At 36.9% G+C, this 19,558-nt stretch overlaps 1 protein-coding gene across 6 annotated transcripts in view; it reads right to left on the bottom strand.

Moving 5' to 3' along the window:
* RNF19A (ring finger protein 19A, RBR E3 ubiquitin protein ligase) overlaps positions 1–19,200 on the bottom strand; it is a 76,887-nt gene extending 57,687 nt beyond the window's left edge. For 2 of the 6 annotated variants that reach the window (XM_007488160.3, XM_056823263.1), the window contains exons 1-2: positions 19,062–19,200; positions 15,455–15,613 (exon numbers count right to left, since the gene is read on the bottom strand). The gene's annotated coding sequence lies outside the window, so the exon portion shown is untranslated. Of the gene's footprint in view, positions 1–15,454; positions 15,614–18,285; positions 18,566–18,585; positions 18,698–19,061 lie in introns of those variants that run through there. The other 4 variants (XM_056823266.1, XM_056823267.1, XM_056823265.1 and 1 more) reach the window with 4 other exon arrangements.
* Between the last annotated feature and the right edge of the window lie 358 nt (positions 19,201–19,558).

The raw sequence follows: 19,558 nt of genomic DNA, 5'->3' as shown, positions 1-19,558 counted from the left end.
AAGTCAAAGATAACTATAAGGTTAGAAATATATAATACTTTAATATAGTAGGTATGCTGTAAATGTTTGTTGAATTTAAACATGGAAAACTGGATGATGATAATAGCATTTATAAAGCACTTTAAGAATTGTAAAATGCTTTGCAAATACTTGAATTTTCCATCACAACAAACCTGAGAGTAAGTGCTTTTTTTTTTACAGAAGAAGCAACTAAGGCAGACAAAAGTTAACTCGCCTAGGGTCATACATAGTATGAGTCCAAGGTTGAATTTAAGTCAAATCACCTTCCTGACTCCAACTTGTACCACCTAATTGCATTAATGATGATGATGATGATGATGATATCTTGGGAGGAAAAAGTATAAACTGTCTGAAGAAATGGGTTTTAGAGAAAGGTTTCAGACACAAAAGCAATCCTAGAGCATAATCTGAATTCCCAACAATTGTTGAACCTGACTATCAATCCATAGGTAACAACACAGAAATGTGTGAATCCTAGGAGGAGAGTTGCCACCTTCAGAGGATGAGAGGTGTCACAATTTTAGAAACTGTGATTGGCCCCAGTGAAGAGGGACAGGGATAGGAAACCACCATAAAAGCCACAAAATCCTTCAAGCTGGCAGTCTGGTGAAGTTGAGTATCGTGGAGTGTCTCCTGGAGATAGTCTTTGAGAGAACCTCATTGGAGACTGCAGCGTGGATTCAGACTTCAACTTAAGACTCTGATTCCTGGACTACTTGGTTGGGTGAGTGAAAAGGCTGATTCCCTTTCTAGTTACCTAAGAGACTAGCTTCCATCTTGGAGGAGGTCATGTTATTACTCACTACTGGCCCTCCTGGTTGAGGACTAATATAGGTATTTTCTCTAACTTCTTTCACATTTCTCTACTTTGTTTCCTTTCTCTATTTTGATAAATAAACTGCGCCCAACCATTAAATTTAACCTATACACTTCCAACTTTCAAACTGGGATTTTGCGATTCTATCATCTACAAAAATGGAAACAAGACAGCTAAAAGAATGCAAGAATTAACAATATGAGAGGATAAGCAAGGAAAACAATGTTAAAACTAAGATATCACTCTCCCCACCCCAAAAAGTACAGAACAAAGAAAAAAAGCATGGAAACCACATTCTAGCAAGTCAAAGAGGAAATTATCTAGAAGAATTAAAAAGAGGAGAAATTAGTAGAATTTATGAGACACTAATAAAGAACTCAAAATTTAACTACTCACTGAAATACATACAGTTCAAAGTTCTAGGCCTTCAACAAGGAAAATGTTGTAAATAGCCAGAAGTAAGCAATTCACGTTAAGTAATGGATTCCAAAACAAAGCACATCTAAGCCCATCCCTCTTTCTAGCACTAACATCCTACCAATCACTTCATTTTGCATCTTCAGTTATCTTCAAATCTTCCTCCCCCTCATTCCCCATACATAATCAACTTCTAGATTTTGTCATTTTCTTTTTCCACATCTTTTGCATCCATTTTCTCTCAACTCACAAAGCCACTAATTTACATCTTCATCACCTGTTTAGACAATTGCAATAGGCTCATTAGTCTCTTAGCTGCTTCCTTCTCCAACATATACTCCACATAACTCCCAAATTAATATTCCTAAAGCATAGTTCTAACCATTTTAAGTCCCCGTTCAAGAAGTTTTAGTGGCTAATACATCTAAAACAAAATAGAAATTTCTCTGTTTGTCAATTAAGGTCTTCTACAATCTCATTCCAATCAATCTTTCCAGTTAATTTGTATTATACCCTTTCATACAGCAACCTACTTGACATTTCCTGTATAGGACACATTTTACATCCTGCCTCTATATCTATACTTCATAGGCTGTGCTCCATTCCAGGAATGCCACCTTTTCAGATTGCTGCTACCTCTTGGAATCCCTAGCTTTTCTTTAAACTCCAGCTCAAAAGCTCATTCTTTATCTACCCAGTATTACTGCTTTTCCAACCTTTCTCAAGAAAAGAAGTTTTTCTCCCAGAAATTACTTCATATATATTTTGTATCTAACTTAGGTATAAAATTGCTTCCTTTAGTAGAACTTGAAGGCAGTGAGGTTTTATTTTGACTAACAGTGACTGGTACATAAAAGGAACTTAATAAATGCTTAATGAATTGTGGAGCAAAGAGGTGTGGGCAAGTGAGAGAGATGATTGTTTTAGGGCAGGGAATAAAGTTGAATTGTTGAAAACAAATCAAGCTATGTATATAATATTCTGAATACTTAAAAAACTAGATCATATGGAATAAAACCAAGTGTAGCAATTATAACCATGTTAATGGGACAAATTCACCAATAAAAAGGAAGTAAACTCTAAAATGGATTAGGAACTTAAACCCTAATAATTTGATGCTTACAAAATATGTGCCTAAGCATAGGGACTTATAGATTCGAAGTGTAGAGCTAGAATAAAATTATGCTCATAAAAAACAAAACAAAAACACCAAAAAAGTTACCATCATTATTGAGATGAAATAAAAACAAGCATGTAATTGAGGACTAACAGGAAATTTATATTACAAATAAAAATACTTGGTTGAAAAAAATTTCCCTGGATTTACTAGATTTGAGACGCCTTCTGAATGGGAATCTCAGAGAATATATATTATTCTTGGGTTTCTATGGAATTTAAAATCTGATCATGTGCTAGAGCATAATAAATTCAAACAAATTAAGAAAGGAGGTAATTATAAATTCATCCTAAATCTGACACAAATAGATTTGTGATCTTGTTTGTATATCCCTCAAATGGTGTAGTTTGCAACCTAAACATACCTATACAACTCTTATTCATGCCGTCTCACAAGTTTGCCACAGAGTGGCAGCCTAATGTTGTGGGAGTCTTCTGTACTTTGTTGTAATGTTGAGAGGGCACGAAAAAGCACCCAAGGGGTTTACCAGTTATCTCCCTATGACCAGTTCATCTTTTTCATCATCCATTTCTTTGATATGATCTTTTACTCCACTTCTGTCAGTAATATGTTATAGTCCATTCACACCCAACATTACATTTTTTCCTTACCCTTTGATTGATAATCATTTTCAATCATTTGGAAATTAGTGTTCCATGTCTGGCAGCAATACAATGTCAAAAGGATAATGTTATTACTACCAAAAAAGTGTGGAGTCGTTAAAAGAACTTTATAATTTCCCAAAGGAAAAAAGACACCTTATCAAAAACTCAATAAAAGCAATATTAATTCTCAAACCAGGAAGAAATAAAACAAAGATAAAGCTTTCTTTTTTTTTATTCTAGGTCTGAGATCTTACCGCTATATGGGAAATTCCTGGTGTGAATTGCCTGGGGACACAGAAAGGTTAAAGGACTAATTTATTATGGTCACACAACTATTTCATGTGGGAGAAAGGATCTGAGCCTAGGGCTACTTCAAGACTAGTCCTTTAGCTATATAACACAATGTCTCTCTGGAAAACAACTAGCATGGAAGTAATAAAAGCTACATGATTATCTCAGCAGATGCAGAAAAGAAGTTTGCAAAAATACTGCACCCATTTATTTTAAAAACACAGAAAGAGAATTTTTAAAAGGGTGTCCTTTCCCTTAATCCAATCAAAGGCATTTTACCTAAAACCAAAGAATGAGCATTATTTATAATGGAGAAAAACTGAGAGCTTTTCCAATAAAATCAAGAACCAGTCAATGAATGAGGATTTATTATATGCTTATTACGTGCCAGGCCTGGTGCCTAGAAGAAAGGCAAAATGATTGTCTCTGCTCTTAACTTCAAATTCTAAGGAAAGGAGATAGCATGTAAATAACTTTATAGATATTAGATATATACAGTATAAATGGAAGGTAGCCTTAGGAGGAAAGCATTAGCAATTGGAGGCTTTGGGAAATGCTTCCTATAGAAGGTGGAATTTGAGCTGAGTTCTGAAGAAAGCAAAAAAGTCAGGAGGCAGGGGTAAGAAGGGAGATATGAAATGGCATGGACATCAGGTACAGGGTATCATGTATGAAGAATAGCAAGTAAAGCAGTATAGTTTAATCAAAAAGTTTCTGTAGAATAAAGTGTAATCAGGGAGGAGTCAGGTTATAAAGGCTTTAAAAATATTTCATTAACTTTCCCAGAGTCAAATAGTACCAGTTCCATGCCTGGAATTCAGTCCAATGTCCAAGTTCTATTGCCCTAGGATCTGGTAAACAGATCTATGTTCACCCCTATTCATGTCCTGATCCTTTTATATATAAAATTTTAGACTCAAGAGTCCTAATCTTCTTAAGATGTCACTATTTAGTAGTTACTCCATCTATTCTAAGAGTTTTAGTTGTCCTCTCTGAAGCCTTTTACTCTATTAGGGTGGAGGATGACTGTAGCTGCAGTCAAAATAGTCTGTTTCAGTTTTCAGTGATTCTATCCCTTAAGACTTAACCAGTTTTTAAAACATTGAAATGAGATTTTATCTGGGCTCTCTAGAGCTCTTTGGATCTTTCTATAGGTAAGCCTGTATTAATCCTCTGACATTCTTTAGTAGTAGGACCTAATAAATAGACTTTCTTACTTTATTTAAGAGATTACAAGATAAATGACTAACTTGAAAAGGGCAGGAAAATTACAATGATGAAGGAACTATAGGAAAACTATTATTCCACTGTTGGTAAAGCTGTTAAATGATCCAATGGTACTAGATAATTATTTGGAAGTATGCAAGAAAAGTGACCAAAACTTTCCAAATCCTGACCTAGCAATTCTACTACTGGGTGTATATAACTCATCAAAAAGTCAAAGACAGAAAAACGAAGGTCCAAATATTTAACAAAATATTAACTGTGGCATTCTTATGGTACAAAAGAACTAGAAACAAAGTGGAGGGGACAGCTGGGTAGCTCAGTGGATTGAGAGCCAGGCCTAGAGATGAGAGGTCCTAGGTTCAAATCTGGCCTCAGGACACTTCCCAGCTGTGTGACCCTGGGCAAGTCACTTAATCCCCATTGCCTAGCCCTTACCACTCTTCTGCCTTGGAACCAATACACAGTATTGATTCCAAGATGGAAGGTAAGGGTTTAAAAAAAAAAAGAAAGAAAGAAAATGGATACCTACTCATTAGGGAATGTCTTTAAGAAACTATAGCATATCTCCTTGATACTCTCTTCTTTCTAGGTTTCCAAGACACTATTCTATTGTAGTTCTTTTCTATCTAGTACTTCAACTCAGTTTCCTTTTCTGGATCTTTATCTAGGTCAGGCCCACTAAAAGTAGGTTTCTTCTGGGTTCAGTCCTGGGCCCTCTTCTCCCTCTATACTATTTCACTAGATGATCTCCACCTCCCAAAGTCTCAATTATCTCTATGCTGATGATTTATTTATCTAATCCTCACCCCTCTCTCTTACTCAACCCCATTTCCAATAGCCTATTGACCTCTAGAACTGGATGTCTCCTACACAGTTTCAATTAAATATGTCCAATTGTTTATCTTTTCCTCCAAAGTGTCTATACTTCCAAACTTCCTTATTACCGTTGAGGTAACACAAGTCACTTAGGCTTTCAACCTATGTGTCATTCTTGACTTTTTTTCACTCAATTCCACCTCACTTTCCCACATTCAATAAGCCAAAGTTGATCAATTTTATCTTATATATGCCCCCTTCCCTCCTCTAATAACTGACATCATCCTGAGGTATAGGCTCTCATCACCTTAAGCCTGGATTACTGCAACAGCCTCTTGGTGGATTTGCCTGCCACACATTTGTTTTTATTCCAGTCCATTCTCCAAACAGTTGCCAAAGTGATCTTCTTAAAGCATAAGTGTGACTATGTCAACTCCCCCACCCTACTCCATATAATAAACTCTAATGGCTCTCAATAACCACCAGAATCAAATATAAAATCCTGTTTAGCATTCACCGACTTTCATAACTTGCCCCTACCCACTCTACCTTACCCAGTCTCCTTATATTTCACATTCCACCTACCTTGTTTTCCACATACTCATCTTTCCAGTGACACTGGCTTCATGGCTTTTACTTGGAAAAGCATTTTCACTGGCTGTCTCTCATGCCTGGAATACCCAGATCTTACTTTCTATCTCCTAAGATTCCCAGGCTTCCTTTAAATCCCAGCTAAACTCTCACCTTCTAGAGGAAGCCTTTCCCATATCCTCTTAATTCTAGTACCTTCCCTCTGCTGATTATCTCCAATTTAATGTATATATAACTTGCTGGTAAATAGCTATTGTCTCCCGTATGAAATTAACAAAAATATAATCCATTAACTGGCACGCTCACACTAAGAAAGAATATCAAGTTATATGAGGGGGAGACCACCACATGGCCAATTGAAGAGCCCTGACTTCCTGAATGGGCTGTCAGAAGCCCCTGACTCAGTGATTACAGAGGTCTAGACATCAAATGGGTATCAGGGTATTGTACTGTGAGGTAGGCGAGCAGGAAACCTCAAGGGTTTTTTGTTTGTTTTTTTGCTTGAGTGCCTTCTAGAATGCAAACGCTCTCTTTATCTAGTTCAACCATGTGGCTTACTGGGACCCCTCCTCACCACTTGTAAAACAGGCCAGGACTGGCTAGGAATCTAGGACCTGAAGTAGATTATAGTAGTTCAAAAGACCTGGAAATATTTTTCTCTCTTTTACCTTTCTTTGTATGCCCAGTGATCAGGTCAGTGCTGGCACACAGTAAGTGCTTAATTACGGTTTAGTGATTAATACTTAGAACAATATAAGGAAAATATCACCAAAAGGAAGATGAACTCTGAATAACAGAAAAATCAATGAAGGCCAAGAAGCAATAATGAAAGGAATCTCCTCCCTCAAAACAGAAAGGCAGGGTACTCTAGAACATATTGTATTCATTCTTGTGGCAAATATCTGATGTTTTGCTTAATTGTTTTTCTTTTGTAGCAAGGGAAAGTTCATTCTGAAGTGGATGTTGAAATATGATTGTGACATAAAAACAAAAGATATGAATAAAATATATTTAAAAGAAATTACCATTCTAAAAGGACAGGAAGTTTTCAAAAGAATACAATTAATGTCAACCTGAAAAAAAAATGTTCAAAACCACTAAATGCAAATTGAAAGATCCCTGAAGTATTACCTCAAACCCATCAAGCCATCAAAAATGTTGTAAGGTGGGAATACTCATATTTGCAGGAGCTGTGGGAAGACAGGCATACTGATTTACTAACAAAGGATCTGTGAAACTATTAGATTGGCCCTACGGTCTAACCCATAGATTCTACAACTGATGTTATATTCCAAGGAAGTTAACGGTAGCAAGAAAAGACTTTTATGTGTAAAATGTTCATAGTTGCATTCTTTATGATAAAAATCTGGAAACAAAATATATGCAAAGGGGCCCAGCTAACCACATGGTTGAGTCAAACAATTTAAGCCAGGCAAAGAGCAGGCTTGAGTTCAGGAAGGGACCAAAGCCAAGAGTTCCCACCTGTCCTAGCTCTTATTTCTCCTATGATGTTACACCTAGTTGGCTTTTGATTGGACAGCCTTGGTCCTCTCTTCTGGTGTCCAGGCCAAAGTGGGGGGGGGGGAGCGCTTCCCCTGTCCATTCTGGATGTCAGAAACTGCACTGACACTCTTTGTCCTAACTTAATGTGTATGTGGTTAACTATGAATTATATTTTTGTTAATTTCAAGTTAAAAGGAATAATTCTATAACCATTATATATATATATATATATATATATATATATATATATATAACCATTATAACAATTAAATCAACATCAACACGGAGATGTAAAACAAAACAAATACCACTGGTCAAATATCACAGCCAATGGTAATATTGTGAAAATTAAGACATCTTCCTTTTTAAACAATGGTGTAACCAAATACTTTCAGAAAATATTCCTTATAAAGCAATTTGCTTGATTATTTAGAGCTTGTCAAAATACATTTAATTGGGGCAACTAAGTGACTCAGTGGATAAGACAGTCAGGACTAGAAATAGGAGATCCTGAATTCAAATATGACTTCAAACACTTCTTAGTTGTGTAACCCAACTGCCTAGTCTTCACCATTCTTCTGCCTTGGAACCAATACACAATATTTATTCTAAGATGGAAGGTAAGAATTTCAAAGATTAAAATAAAATTAATTGTATCAATAAATTTAAAATTTTTGATACACCCAAATTTTTAAAACAGATGTCTGGATTATATAATTTTGCAATTTTGGGGGGGGGGTACCTCTGTTCTGAAGTGATACAAATAATCAAGAATGTGAAGGTGTATTCTTAATTATTAGGGATGCTTTAAAAATGGTTGGACTTTCTGCAACTGCAAAGAAAACCCTAATGGTACATTAAAAAGTCAATCTCAAGATCTCTTATGTAGTTTTAACTGGAATTTAGTTAGAACTTCAAAAGTAGTTGCTTAATTCCTTTCTTCTCTTCTACACTTTAAAAACCCTTTGATGTCATTCCCTATTCTTTCCTTCTTTCCTATAGAATCTGATGAAGAATGGGCCAGTTCCTTGCTGAAGTCATCCCCTCCCTCTTCTCACCAACTGCCCACACAATCTACAGGCCTTCTCTACCTACCTTTTTTCCCCCTGCAGCCCACAAGCATTCCAATGTTTCCAAATTCATACAAACCTTCACTTAACCTTACACTACACTCCTCAAGCTACTCTCCAACTTTTCCTTCTCTTTCAATGTCAAACTTTTAGGAAAAGCCATTCCTCTACTCACTCACTTCTCAACTCTTTGTGTTGTAGTTTCTGACTTCATCACTCAACTGAAATTTCTTTCCAAGATTGATAACAATCCCATAACTGCATAACCTGATATATAGTCGTCTTTTCTCAAACTCAGCCTTCTTGATCTGCAGAACTAGACACTGCTGTCCTAAATTTTCATGATATTGTTCTCAGTTCTCCTATCTGTCTGATCTTAAGTTTTCTTTGCAGGATTATCTTCCGTCTTCTATTCCTCAACCGTCCTGGGTCCTCTTTTCTGTTCTTTCTCTATATTATTATTACTGACCGTATCATCTCCCACTGTTTTAATTATAATCTATATGCAAATGATTCCCAGATTTTTATATCCAGCTCTAGGCTCCTCAGTTCCAGTCTTACTCTGCCAACTGCCCAATATTTCTAATTGGATGTCCTTTAGAATTTCAAACCCAAAATGTCTGAATCAGAACTCTTATCTTCTCCCATAGAACTGTTCTTCAGAACTTAATTGTTTCTGTCAAAGGTACTACTGACCTTCTAGTCACCCAGGTTTTTACTCCATAATATGCTCCTTAACTCCAAAAACTAAGTCAGTTGGGGTCCATGACCATGGTTTCCAGTATAATTAAGATCACTGGAACCTAGGTAAAATTTGGGGGACATTAATCAAGGAAAGAAAGAAAATCAGTTTGTGGAATTTCATGAAGAGCCAGACCTTGTTCTGTTAGAGATAGGAAGATGACAGGGGTTGGTGGAGTACAGATCATGATTATTTCCACACCATAAAAGGAAAGGAAAAACTTCCAATTAATCTGTCCCAAAGTGGAATAGGCTGCCTTAGAAAGTACTGAATTCCCTTATCCCTCTCAGTTTTCAAGCAGAGACCCAATGATCATGCCATATATACTGTGATGGGTTTCCTGTGCAGCTATAGGTTGACCTGAAGAACTTTAAAAACACCCCCTCACTTATGGCAAAGAATGCTATCTACCCTAGGCTAGGTAGCACAATGGAAAGAGCATCAGACCTGGAGTCAGGAAGACTCCTGAGTTCAGATCTGGCTTCAGATACATTGTGTGACCCTGGGCAAATCCAGAGAAGGAATTGTTGGGAGTCTGAATGCAGATCAAGGCATGCTATTTCTCTATAAAAACACAATTTGTGTTTTTATTTTGGGGTTTTGTTTTCTATGAGTATTCTCTTAAAACAAATTAAATGGAAATATTTTGCATGATAATACATGTATAACCCAGACTGAATTGCTTACCATCTCCAAGAGGGAAGATAGAAGGGAGGAAGGGAAATCAAATTGTATTTTATAACTTCAGAAGACATGCATAGAAAATTGTTACATGTAATTGAGAAAATAAAATAACTTAAAAAAAAACTAACCACCACCACCCTTTGTTGGTTCATTATCCATGTTGTCCTGTTCTATGTGCAGCTACAGACTAAGGCTGTCCTGTACATTTTTCTCTATAATACTTTATCTGAGTGATATCAGTTCCTATGAGTTTAGTTACCATCTATCTCTGTGCAGATGTCCTAAATTGGCATATTCAGCTATCTCAAGCATCACTTGAATCTCACAGACATTTCAAATTCAACATATCCAAAACAGAACTTCATTATCTTCTACGCAAAGCCCAATCTTCTTCTGATAAAAAGCACCACAATCTTTCCAGCCACAATATTTATATAACTTCTGAGTTAACCTTAATCCTTCACTCTCACTGACCCCCTCCTATCTAATCATTCATTCTCCCTAAATCCAGTTAATTGTACTTCCAAAATATCTATTCCACTCCTGTCCTGCCCATTGTTAAGTACTTCCCCCACCCTGAAGTTATTTTTTTAATCTACTTCATATGCATTTATCTGTATATGTAATTTTCCCTCAGAAGAATATACACAGCAGGAACTGTTCCAGTTTGTATTTGCATTCCCAGAGCTTCACTCTCTTTCCTGCACTTAAGTGGTGGTGTTCTGTCACTTTTTTGGTCATGTTTGACTCATCAACATCCCATTTGGGGTTTTCTTTGCAAAGATCCTGGAGTTATTTGCCATTTCCTTCTCCAACTTATTTTACAGATGAGGAAACTGAGGTAAACAGGGTTAAGTGATTTGCCCAGGGTCACACAATGTATCTGAAGCCAGATCTGAACTCAGGAGTCTTCCTGACTCCAGGTCTGATGCTCTTTCCATTGTGCTACCTAGCCAGGAACCTAATAAATACTTTTTAATTAGATTATTGTAGAAAAACAATCACTTGGTGTCTAGTGTTATGATGATGAAACTCTTCAAATGTTAAGAAGGTAGCAATTAAGCCTTTTTTTCTTCACACTAGAAATGAATCTTTTCCACTTTGGAAAGGCTCTCTATAGTTTACACTCTACTAGTCAGAAGTTAAGAAAATCCCTTGTCCCTCCAACATCCACAATAAAGCATTAGAAGAGAACGTCAATAGGAATACACACAATATATAGGGTACAAAATTTAGCTTTTACAATGCCAAAAAAAAAATATAATGGACATTTTTGGACTGGTCTAGCTTGATACCAGATATTAATTATGAATGTGGGCTTTATGGCTTAAAAAGTAAAGAAGCAGCAAGGAATGAAAAGAGAAGGCCTAACATTTAAAGGATAAAGAAGAGGCAATGTAATGTACCAAATACCATATAAGAACATTAAAAAAATTTTAATAGGTTAAAAAAACACAACTGATTTCTATTTAAAAATAAAGATTTTAACTGAGAATACATTAAAAATCAATGATCATCTGATGAATTATCTTAAAATTATCTAATAGTTGAGAATCTATTACTGTAAATACTAAATTTCCTCAATAACAAATGACAGAAAAAAAGTGGGTATTCATCAAGTGATGAAAGGATCAATAAAATGTGATACATTTTACGATCATTTCTTATGTCAGTCTCAGGAATTCAGAAAGACAGAAAAGTGTATATGAAATAAGAGCATGAAAAAAGGCAGAACCAGAAGAAATATTCCCAGTTAACTAAAATGTGTAAATTAAAAGAACACTCAAAGATTTAAAAATATAGATGGAATGTACTGACCAATCTTGGTTCCAAACTACTCTTAATGAAACAAAATTCCCTCCCTCTCTGTAGAAAGAGGTGGAAACTGAGTACCCAAGCTGCAAAATGTCAAGAAGGATGAAGATTAAGAAAAATATCACTAGTTAGGAGTTAATAGAGAAAAACTTTGGAGAGAAGAGTTTCAGTTGAAAATAGGAAGTCAAGATATGAAGAGAATGAGAAGAAAGGGGGAGTGAAGCATTATTGTGGATAGCCTTCTCAAGGAGCCACAAAAAGGGAGGAAAGAACATGGGACAATCATCAGTGCTAGTGGAGATGGACAGGATAAATGTGGGTTTTCTGAAGGTAAGGGAGAGATGGGTATGTTTGTAGAGAGTAAGGAAGAATCCAGAAGAGAACAGTATCCAATAATTAAGAGACTGAAAATGAGAGAAAAAAAAAGGGCAGGTGGGTACCATCTGTTGGAAATGAGATGGCCATTGAGTACAACCCCCTCATTTAGAGATTAGGAAACCTAAAGTGAAAGAGTTTAAGTGACTTGTCTAAGTCTAAGGACATACAGCTAATCTCTAAGGAAAGATTTGAACTTGAGTCTTTCCTGATTCCAGTGCTATCACTCTATCCATGGTACCATCTAACAGTCTCAAATAAACAAAGAACAACAGTCACAAAACCAGAAAATGCCCAGGATCAATATCTAACCTTACCTAAACAAAATCTTATTCTGTAACTGAGAAAAATATCCCTTACCCAAAGTATTTGTTTTTAACATACTAGATTAATAAATCTAAAAGAATGAGTAGTTTCAAGAATTAAAACTGGTTAACTTTATATTATTCAAACAATGCAATTATCCAAAATACTCCAACCCATTCCCTGAATATTTTAATCAGGTTATATCTTCTCATAAGGATTTTACAGAAATTGATTTGCACAGCAAACATTTTCCACATCACCAAAATTAATTAAAAATCTAAAAACATGTTTTGTTTTTAAAGCATGTATATGTGTATTTGTTAGAGAAAATACATAAAATAAACTAGGTGTTTTAGTTAACATGTCTCTTGATTTTTAGAAATGGGTTATCACCTTCCAAACACAGTATGAGAAAAAGAATCCCCAAGTCTATGAAAGGAGTTACAGCTTTCTAGTTTCCTTTGATAGACACTATTATCAAGTTATACTTAACCCCAGGACTAAGGTCTCTTGCAGAAAATTACTTCTAATAGATAATATTTTCACACTCCTATTTTGCCCTGAATCCTTCCTTCATGTCTTCTCATAAATTGATCTTAGGGCGTGAAACATTTTCTCTAAACTTCAATTCATATTTGTATTGAAAATAAACAAAAAAACTCCCTTGAACTCTATGAGATTTTATATGAAGAATTTGTGTTGGGGGGAAAAATCAAACTATAGGCAAGGTAAAATTATTCCACTTATCTTTTTCATTCTAAAACATTTTTAAAAGAACAGAAATGCAAATTAAGGCTTTTATCAACACTTCAGTGAGGATTTCACTTACAAAATAAAAAAGAAGTATAAACATATACTCTAGATATTAAGATAGTAGTAGTGGAGGTCAGAAGAATAGAGAGGAGAAATTTTATTTTATTCGTATATAATCTTTACTTCTCAGTTCTACTGATCCTAGAGGCAACTTACCCTGGTAATCCTAGAAGAATACTAAGATTCAAAATGAAAGTATCTTTGTCTCAGATACCTAACAAACTTATTAATGTGGATTGTGTGATCAACACAAACTCTTTCTGCTTTCTGAAGATTTGGGGGAGATGGTTCCAGAAATTTCAGCAAACCATCAGTCCAGATTAAATATTTCATTGGCATTTAGCATAATATACAAATAGAATTTTAAAAGGCCCTGAAAAATAATAGCTAGCATTTATGTAGTGTTTTTTTTTAAACCATCAAAAGTAAAGTAGAAGAGAATAAGTGCTTACTATATTCATGCCATCAAAAAATGGTTAAGATCTCTGGGCTAGATGGTTAAAACCAATGCTTACCAACTAAATATGCCCTCCTGAATTACTGTTGCAAATTGTACTTTCTGTTGGGGAATGTAATTAACACTGCACAAAGTTTAGACTGATTTGGACTTGTTTTCATAATGCATGTTATAATTTAATCATTAAGAATGAAAATATTTTGGTGTTCCTACTTTCCTCTGTTTCAAAACATGTTACAAGTCAAGAAGCATTTATTAAATACTTATTATGTGCCAGGCACTGTGCTAATGGATGCTAGGGATACAAAAAATAGCAAAAGAAAAACAGCCCCTGCCCTTAAGGAGCTTATATTATGATGAGATAAGATCAAACATAGAAGGAAACTGAAAGGAAAAGATAGAAGGTATATAGAAGGTAATGGGGGAATGGTGACAGTCTGGATAATGAAAGATTGATTTGGGTCCTCCCTCAAAACAAAGGTTCTAGGAAGAACTCACCAAGGGAAGAAGAGATCCAAAGGAGTGGAGAAAGGAGGTGGCTGAGGCATAATGGTAAAGTTGCACAGTGCAAAGAATGAAAAGAAGCCTCAAAACTTTGTTAACAAGGGGGCAGCTAAGTGGCTTTATGGATAGAGAGCCAGGCTCTGTGACTTTGGGCAAATCACTTAACTGCCATTGCCCATTCCTTATCATTCTTCTACTTGGAACCAATACACACTATTGATTCTAGGATGCAACATCCTAGAAAACAAACAAACCAAATAGCAACTTTAATGTCTGAGGAGACATCCTTCAGACACACATAGGCATTCTCTAACTCAGTTGTCCTATAGGCAGTTGCAGAGACCCAATGTTGTACAAACACAAGAGTTATCTAGAAGTCTAATGCTGAAAGATTCCTCTACTGTACTTCCCTAATTTTTCTATATTCTCTTTAACACCATGACTAACATGTTTCTTCCCTATGGCTAATCTCCATCAGACTGCCTCTTCTGCTCAAGCAGTCTGCCTGCTCCTGGCATCACACCAGGGCTATTTATAATCCAGGGGTCTTAGGAACAAGGAAGGGCCTGAAAACAGCAAGTTGGTATAATGTACATACTACCTTTTAGGCTCAAAAGCTAGTCTGGAGAGAAAGCAGGTCCTAGTTCCAGCTCTTCTACTAAGTTTGTATGTGGCCATGGAAAAGTTGCTTAAACTCTCTGGGTCTCAGCTTCCTATTAAAACAAAGGACTTAGAGACTACACCATCTAAGGTTCCTTTCAGATTCAATATTCTATGTTTCTATTAATGAGAATTTCTAAACAGCTTTTTGCTTTACAATAAATCAATACACAAATACATTAAAAGTCTCAAGTAATGCTTCTTAGGCTTCTCAAACTCTTCCATATAAACTTCTCCAAAGAGATACAATAATTATAATTAACTAATATTTCAGTGAATGCTTTTTAAAGCAAAAGATTAATTGTTATCAATAGCACCAAGGTTTCTAGAATGCTTTCAAGGCCAATGTCATATCCTAAAAGAATACTGTTGCCAGCAAGAGAACAAACTGATTATTCCTCAGCTATCTAAGCTATGAAAAAAAAGCAAACTCAAATACTAATATTGGTGTATTTGAAAAGTCACAAGTTTTTCATATTTTAAATGCAAAAAATATAAATATGGAAGTTATCAAAAGGAAAGTGCAGCAACCAAGTTGATAGGCATTCAAAATATCTCATTACCTTTTTTGGTTGAAGTCTACCACCATCTGGAATATATAGATGCATTTAGCAAAGCAATATCATCCCCTCTGTCTTCAGCTGTGCAGGTATAATTATGCATGTGTATTGTTTTGATCTTATGCATCTTCTTTCAGCTAACAAAGAAGTGACATCTTAAAACTGAAAATATAAATATAATGAAGGTAAAAATTAGCCTCTGATATAGGGAAAAAGCCCTAGTCAAGCCATCAGCTTAATAAGTATGGAGAATTTAGATGAAGTAGAGAAGGGTTTATCAGTAATCAGATTAACATTTTGCTGAATAGGAGTCAAATGAAAGCTTCTAAGCACTGAAGTGTTCCATATATGAAAGTACTCTCTTTCTAGTCAATTATTAGGTATTTCTGCTTGACATGGTAGTTTGCAAAACACATGCAGAATGCTACTAAAGATAAATTGAGAAATGGTTAGTTTAGTCTGCTTATACTCAGAAGTGGCCTAATTTTGTCTCCAGACCTTAAAGATATGAAAACATATGCTTTGTCTGGAAGAAACCAGGATACCTTTGACAAATGAAAAGGCCCTTGTGAGGAGCTTCAGAGATATATAAAAAATATTTTCCAAGAATTACTATGTTCTCAACAGCCTGCAGAAAAAAATGAAATCCATTTATTCTAATGAACACTTGTTAAGTGCCTACTATGTACAAAATGCTGTACTATTTTTTGGAGAAGTTTATTTGAGAAAAGAAATAAAACAAAGCTGTTCTGTTAAGTAACAGTACAAATACTAAGAAAATTTAAGCTACATGAATGAAACCTTTTAATCTATCAATCAATTTTATGGAAGACTCAGAAAGATAAACCAACATCCAATTTTTGAACTTAACATTCTTTGCCACAAAACAAAACAAAATATAATTAGAATCAAAATATACATCTAGTGTAAGCCTAAATTTACAAGATCAAAGTATGAACTACCCAAAAATACTAAAAAATGAATGTTTCCTTTAAAAGACCTATTCTAAAACCACCCACTGAGCAATCCTTTAATACAAACAATTTTTAAATTTAGTCACATAAAAAGGAGGCAGCCTCAGGGGGTTGGCTTGTCAACAGCAAAAATGTTACTACAAGATTCCAACCAACTAACACTATAATTTTATGAACTACATATTTCTTTTCATGAAATTTTTTCTCTAAGTATTTTATAAAAAACCAGACATTTATTAAGACATTTCGTATGCAATGGAAAAAATAACATAATCCTATTCAGTAAATGAAAAGCCACTCAAAAGTTAACTGATGTGCAAAAAAGCTCACATTGAGCACCAAACTCAAGAAACAAATTTCAACATTAGATATTTCAATGGATGTTAAGAACAGAAAATACTGTCTCTTTGTACTAAAATAGCCAATTGAAGCAACCAAAAGTAACAGTCCTTCAATTCATTTGCCTATTTTTTCTTTTTAAGTCACAGGGTAAAGTTAACATGACTAAATTCCAATATTAAATTCAGAAATATTTACCAGATAATAACACCAATTTTCAAATGTGAAGATTTTTAGATAAGGGGATTTTAAAAACAAAACATTTTCCCTTAGAAGTGGTCTATTTAAAGACTTTAAAATTTAAATATTTCAACCATATCATATTATATTATAAATCCAAAAAGGAACTACAGGTTAATCCCCAAAAGCAGATGCATCATGAAGCTGCTGAGTCCAGAGACTCCTCTATTTAGAACTGGGGTTGAGGAAAAGGGAAACAAAGTTTAAACGTGGATAGATTAATCTAATAAAAGAAAAAGAAATAAAAAAGTAAAATCAGCTTGTCTTCCAAATATTTCAGTTTAATTAACAAAAGAATTCTTACATTCTTCCAACATGTTTTTCTTGAAGGAGTCAGAGTTTTGTTTGTTTGTTTTTGCTTTTTAATAACCTTTCCAATTCTATCATATTCATTGAAAATTCTATCTGGGAAAATTTTTTTTTACCTTTTTATATTCTGACAAGGACTGAGTTTTTATAGAAAGTGTTTGAAAATGAATTCAATATAAGAGAGTCCTCACTTTCTAAACAGGTAGGTATGCCTTTAAACCTTAATTCAACTCAGGACTCCTAGTATTGAATAACAAAACTTCATACAGAATGAGTAATGAATAGCTTAATAATAATGTTTATTTCAAAGTAGCCAGCTAGTCATTGAAGTCTTTCCCTTGTGAGCTCACCAATACAGTGTACTGTTTGTACTTTTTGCAAGAAAGGCAAGGCCCAGGTTGTGATCCTAATATATGAGTGGAAAAATTGGAAACAAAACTTTAGCAATGTCCTTGTTCATAAAACTAAAAAATGTAAATGGATACCAGTAGGATTGTACATCTACATGAATGTTTAAAGACAAAAAATGGCTTGTAACTTTCTCAAAGAAAAAACGTCATGGGGAGAAAACTTTTCAGTTGATTTAAGATAACCAAAAAAGAAGAAGGTTTGATCAGATAGATGACTATTTCTCTATTGTTTACTAACATTTGCTGCTCCTATTTCTATTCAAAACCTGTTTGAAAATTATGGGAGCACTATAAACACTTTGAAAGGTTAACAATAAGTAGAATACATGAGAAATTCAGGGTAGTTAAGTGGGAAAATCGAATATGGCTTCTTTCCTACAGATTCCCATCTCTGAATCTCAATGGAGAAAAGTAAACACTTCGCCTATGTATAGATAACCTAAACTACTTCCCCTCTCTATTGACTATGTACCAAAATTACTTTACTGCCGTGTTCTTCCCCCTAACGGAGCTAGGAAACGAAAGCAATGTTAGGGTAGCGGGTAGGAAAAACGAGAATCACCAAGGTAGAGAGAGGCGTGATGCACGGTGGGACCTGGGGCTGGGAACCCCGATTCTCAAGGTTCAACAGGAGAGGGGCTGAGGGACAGAACTCCAGGACCCCCATAGAACACCTCCGTGGCCGCTGACGGCTCTCAGCACGCTCCTCTTCAGGGGACTTTCCCCTTCTGACCCCCGCTTCCCTCCCTCGGGGTCCCCCGCCGGCTGATGGGGAGAGAAGCAAGGGGAGAAGGGTGGACCCGGCTCTCGGAATTTACGACGAGACCCGGAAAACGGTCCCGTTAGAGCCGATTTCACCCACCAGGAATGTGCTCCGCCCCCGCCGCCTCCCCGCGGCGGCTGCCGCTCCGGTCTCCCCTCCCCTTAAGGGTTGGGGGAAGTGCTTCGAGGGGAGACGCTGCGCCCCCCCTTCCCGTCACAATACTGGCCGGGGATGACCCCCCGGGAAAGCACGGACGGAGAGGACGGACTGAACAGCGGGGCGGATCCCCATCTCCTCTTCCTTCCTCCTCCCGGTTCCCCTCAGTTCGGCAGGGCGTCGGCCCGGTCCAAGGAGAACAGACCCAGAAAAAAAAAACAAAAAAAAAAAAAAACACAAAACCCGAGGTCGGCCGGGCGCTCCCCGGCCTCGCCCTCCCTGAAGGTTTCGGTATCTACGGGTGTCCCGGAGAGAGAAAGAGCAGCGGCCTCAGCCCCGAGAGGGAGCCGCAGTCCCAGGAACGCCCTTCTTTTGATTTCCCTCCCTTCTCTTTCTGTCCCCTCCTGGAGACCCGGTACCTTCAATTCAGGCGTGGCGGCGACGGCAGCAGCAAGGGCCAGGGTACCGCTGCCTACTGGGGCCAGGCCCATCTCCCGGTGGCGGCGGAGGCGGCGGCGGCGGCAGCAATAGCAGCAGTAAGAGGAGGAAGTACGGGGGGAGGGGTCCGGCGGGCGGAGGCGCCTCTCAGATGGGGTAGAGGGGTGGATACGGAGGAGGGGTCCAGGCGACTCGTTTCCCGGACTCCTCCTCCGCGGCCCGATCTCGACGGCTCCTCCCGACAACTGCCATTCTCCAGCCTCCTCCTCGGCCCCGCCCCGCGCGCCCGGCTTCTGCGTCATGGCGGCACCACGCCCACCCGGCCGGGTGCCTTGGAGCTTCGAGAACACGGTGTTTTCCCGGGGTACTCCACTCCCGTCCTCGCGGTGCACTTCGCGGGACATTTCTATCACTCTCCCTTCCCTGGCCCCCTCCCGCTGTACTGAGACACCGTTAGTGCCGTTAACGCCTTTTCTCC

The sequence above is a fragment of the Monodelphis domestica genome, chromosome 3, assembly GCF_027887165.1.
Source record: "Monodelphis domestica isolate mMonDom1 chromosome 3, mMonDom1.pri, whole genome shotgun sequence".
In the NCBI taxonomy this organism is placed as follows: domain Eukaryota; kingdom Metazoa; phylum Chordata; class Mammalia; order Didelphimorphia; family Didelphidae; genus Monodelphis; species Monodelphis domestica.
Note: the sequence above shows the minus strand (reverse complement) of the source record. Positions and strands in the feature narration are given on the sequence as shown.